Raw genomic sequence first — 5,166 nt, 5'->3', positions numbered from 1 at the left:
TATGAAGAGCTGTCGGGAACTATCCCGCTCTAAATTACCGTGGAAATCGCGCTTCGTTTGCATTTTTTCATTAAACGTCTGCTCCCGGGGACTAACTGTTGCACCCATTTCCAAGGGGACCAACAGTCCAACCATTTTCAGTCCGTCCCACACACAACGAGCGTTTCGTTGTGTGTGCTTCTCTTATCGTGCCCCGTCTACGTTCTGTGCTGTTAACATCAGGATGGAAAACCAACAAGCCCAAGCTGCTGCTCTGGCTATAATATGGGGCCGGGCCTGAGACTCAAAGATCGAGCCCGGCCTGGGCCCGTTAAATTATCGTGTTACTCAGTTCGGCCAGGTACCGCCAAGCTCGGTGGGAGTCCCGTGGACCGAGCCCGGACAGGGCCATTGCCCCCTGAACAACTTTCAGGCCTGCGCCCAAAATTTTGACATCACATCCGGCAGGCTGACACTTGCAGAAGCCGCATCGCCAGCGACATGATTGTAGTCCCTGCTGTTATTTCTTTCACGCTCCCTGCGCCGCGCGGGCCGGTTGGTTGCAGCGGCGTGGTCGCGTTTCTCGTCTCTCGTCGTTGTTTTGCGCCAATTTTGTTTCCGTGTGCAATGTGCAGTGGATACTAAAATGCCGAACAAGTGTGGTGTGCTGGGGTGCACCGGCAATTACGATACGGGCAGGAAGATACAAGTGTTTTCTTTCCCAAAAGACGACGACACTTTCAAGAAGTGGTTACGCGCCATTCCAAGGAAGCACTTTGTGCCCACTTCGTACACTAAGGTAAGTAATATTTATGGTACTGTTATGTGCTCCTGGTTGCTTTTACTTATGGTGTCTTCGGCTGAGCCGCACTGCCTGCGTACCGGTGCTTAGGAAGTGACGTCAAATACTACACGAGTGGCACGTCCACTTGCACCCCAGCTGAACGTGCGAAACATTCGCAGAGTGCCGTTGCTCTTTCTGCCCTCTGTTCACCGTGGCCTCTGAGAATTTCACACATCTCAGAGGCCACTTTTACGAGCGGCCGACGCCGACTGCAGTCAGCAGTTTGTACAGTTAGCAACAACCTCTTCAGTAACAGCGCACAGGACCGGCGTTCATAGCGACGGTGGGCAATGCGGGAACCACGACCATGCTCATGAAATACTGTGACTGTGCTTGTGCAGGTTTGTCAGGCACACCACGGCGTTATGCTTGCTCGTTTTGACGCATACGCTTTAGAGCAGCTATAGTGACTTCTGAAAATATCTGCCGACGATTCTCAATCCTATCTCAGCTCCCCACATTGTCACTGTATTGATATATCTTTTAACCTATGCTCACGCTGACAAAAAGTATGATGTCATAAAGTGCAGGCGTGCCAGATGAACCGCATTTGCCGTTCGCCGCACTAAAAATATTGACGAACCTTTAATTTTTTCAAACGGTCAAGGCACAGCGCTCGCCGGCCGGTGGCTGCATGATTGCAGCGCGAATAAATGCATCGCAGCCGCTACAATATTCAACATTTCTTTTAAATATGCCCACTTGTGATGCTTCGTGTTTTTTCCACTTCGTCGATGCTTCCTATCGGCCACTGTGTAGTGATATTGTCTGCGCCAACAGCATCGTCCGCCCGCGACGCCTGCTAGCGCGAGCTGCACGACGGGATTGCACCGCGCTCCACCGTCGGTCTCCACGGTGGCGCGCACTCGTGTCGTGCTCGTCCCAGCCGAACGTAAGGCACTGCACGAGTGGCATCCAGCCGAACGTGGGGCACCGCACGAGTGCGTGGAAAACTCCACGAGTGCCGTCAGCCGAAGACACCATTAATCAGCATGTTTATTGTGATACTTGCGAAGCCCAGATAGATTGATTGTGGCCACATTTCTTTGCTGCAAACACGCTTATAGACAAAGGGGCTAGCATTAGGCTATTTTAATAAGTGGGTTCTGAGATGTTTCCGAAACGTTTGTACTTTTGTGCAGGTTTGCGCCGATCATTTCGACGCTTCATGCATCGAGACGACGACATCGTACACGGATCCAAGAACAGGAAATGTTCTTACAGTTCGATTGCCAGTACCGCGGTTGCGCCGTGGATCGGTGCCTACCGTATTTCCCAACTGCCCTTCGTACCTTTCAGCACCAGACAACAGCAAGAGAGAAGCACCTGGTGCTAAGAGGAGCCGACTAGAAGCTTCCCAACTCGCCCGTGCGGTCAAAGGATCACTGGCGTCATATGAAGCGGCGCAGGAGAGAGACCATTTTTCGTCACTCCAAGAACTAAAGGCGCGCCTGCAAGTGGCCTCAGTGTCAGTGCAGTGGACTGTGATTCATAAAGTAAAGTGTACGATGTTTTTGAACATCACCAACGATCGTGAACTTTAGTTGAAGGCGTCATTGACAGTGTTCGAAAACCTCCAAGTCTCAGCCTGCTACCAAGGATCCGCGATCAAGAATCTTGGTAGCGCTGTTGTACCAGACTCGGTTTGCAAAGTAAGCTCCTTGTTGGAAATTTTGAACCACCTGTGCATGCTGTCTGACGAGTCTGGCGAGCGTTGTAGTTCTCGCCACCTGTCGCTTGCAGTAAATTCTCTTCTAGACAAATTGGAAGCAAGCGTTAATGAAAATAAGAAAGGGGTTGTGGAATTTTTAAAGGAACAGCTAACACTGCTCTCTTCAGAGCGTATTCAGTACAGTACAGAGGTAATGGTGTTTGCATGCATTCTCCACACAATATCGCCGCATGCCTACAAGTATTTGAGAAAAACAAGCACACTAGCCTTGCACCATCCGAGCACTATTAGAAAAGTGTGCTCATCTGTACAAATGTGCCCAGAAATTGACTCTTGTGATGCAACTATTCTTCAGTATGTTTCCCAGAGATTTACACATCTGCAGCCACATGAAAAGACAGTGACGTTGATGCTTGACGAAATTCATATCAAGCCTTGTTTTGATTATAAGGGGGGGCAGCATATGTGGTGCTGCAGTGAATTCCAGCGAGGCAGCCACATCTGTACACGTGTTTATGATCTTAAGTCTGCTGAGCTCATTCAATGAGGTAGCACACATTCTTCCGGTAAAAATCATACAGGGCGACCAACTTCATGCCAGACTGAAGAAGGTGATCATACGCTTAGAAGAGATTGGGAACAAGGTCATAGCCGTTGTTTGTTACAATAACTCTCTGAACAGAAAGGTAATGCAGATGTTTCTGCCAAAGCCAATGCTTCGTCATGTTTATCCACATCCGGCAGATCCAGATCGGCCATTATTTTATGCTGTACATCTTTTGAAGCGTATCAGAAACAATTGGCTGAATCAGAAAAATGCGGGCACTTGCTTTTTCTACCCACGCTTTGAGCTTTCAAACAATGATCTTCGTCCTGAATGCAAAATGACTGCCTCTTTTAAGAATTTGGGAGATTTACATAAAGAGGAGTCATCTCTACTGATAAAGTCTGGGTATGGCTTGACATCCAAGGCACTTAATCCGAGCAACTTGGAACGGCAAAATGTGAAGCTGGTACTGCAGGTTTTTAATCCGCACGTGGCCACAGCCCTGGCAGCTCGCAGTGATGAAGCTGATTTTCAACGTGCGGCAGCAAGAGCAGATTTCATCAAAATCATTCTTCGCTGGTGGAGTATTGTCAACGTAAAAATGCCAAATAAAGGCTTCCATCATCGTACTGTTTACGAAGAACCCATGTCTTGCAGTACAGATGACCCAAAAAAAGCTTTTCTGAATGGTTTCATTACCTGGCTTGATGTCTGGGAATTTTATGGGCATGACACTCGGGTCCTTACCCAGGACACATTGAGTGCCCTAAGGCTATCTGCTCAATCCTTACTGGCATTGGCAAAGTACTGCATAAGTGAACTTCATTTTAAGTACGTCCTACAAGGGAAAGTTCAAACGGATCCTCTCGAGAGTCGTTTTGGACAGTACCGGCAAATGGCTGGTGGGCACTACCACATATCTGTTCGACAGCTTTGTGAGACAGAGGGCAGGATTCGCCTTCAAAATGCCCTGCCAAAGATGAGCACACTGATGACTTCAGAAACATCGAAGAGACAGTGTCAGAGATGTAGGAACCTTCTTTAGTGTTTAAGTTGTAGACGCTGACCTTGATGCACTCAGAGAACGAATGCCAGTTATTGGTTATGTGGGCGGGTATTGTGCGCATGCTACAATGAAAGCTTTAAAGTGTGGAAGTTGCCGAGGACATTTGGTTGTTACCGGAAGTGAGACGGAAATGGAAGATGACACCCATTCCTTATTTGCGCAACTTGACCGAGGTGGACTCAAGTTTCCCTCTGCCCTTGTGATTACAATAGTCATGTACATGGAGGTTGTAGTTACAAAGCTTGTGACACAAAGTGCCTGCACACAATTTCTCCATGGGCCCAACCAAAGGAATGTCGTTCGGCAACTGACGCTCAACTCTCTACCGAGGCTTGAGGACATAGATGCATGTGAAAATGGGCATGCCTACGAGCTCCTTGTCACACTTGTTGCAAACTGTGCAGCAAACATAATGCTTAACAACTTATGCAAACAAAGGAATGATCAACTTCATGTTATAAAAGAACGGAAGGCAAAAAACAGAAAAGCCCAAATCTTTCTTGAAAAGTAATTTTCCATAACTTGTACACCGCACATTTAATTACTTTAAATTGCACTGAAGGTATTTTATTGCAGTTTCCTCATGTGATTTCCTTGGCGAACTTCTGCCTGTTGTAGTGCAATGAGACTTCTTTTGTTTGCGTCATGCATGCTTTCTAGCCCAGAGTTTAAATTACTTGTTTTTTTTTAATCTGAAATTTTAAAAGCATTTTGGCAATTAAGTGAAATGTTGTTGTTGTTTTTTTTACTGAGCTGAACCTCAGACAGTGCCTGCTGTGGTAGGTGAATGACTTATTTGTCACACCTTTTGTCTGTATGTGTTCTTCTTGTGCAGTGTCTATTACTGTACTATTGTTGCAGTGTCTAATATGTATTATTGTATTAGTGTCTATATTATTGTGCAATGCAGTTTGTACAGTGGATTCCTTGTGCATTCTTGTACCTGCAGCAGTGAAATAAGTGGTTCTTTGTGTCACTTATTCAATATAACCTAGTCCACAGTTTAGTCACAAGTGTTTTTAGTGTACTGTGGTTTCGTTGCATGTATTCGACTCTAC

General features: G+C 46.8%; 1 pseudogene; it reads left to right on the top strand.

The window, feature by feature from the left end:
• The first annotated feature begins 625 nt into the window (after positions 1 to 625).
• LOC144116188 (uncharacterized) lies at positions 626 to 2,899 on the top strand (annotated as a pseudogene).
• Positions 2,900 to 5,166: the final 2,267 nt, after the last annotated feature.

Source organism: Amblyomma americanum, chromosome 1 (genome assembly GCF_052857255.1).
Source record: "Amblyomma americanum isolate KBUSLIRL-KWMA chromosome 1, ASM5285725v1, whole genome shotgun sequence".
Classification (NCBI taxonomy): Eukaryota; Metazoa; Arthropoda; class Arachnida; order Ixodida; family Ixodidae; genus Amblyomma; species Amblyomma americanum.
This window is presented reverse-complemented; position numbering and strand designations above follow the sequence as displayed.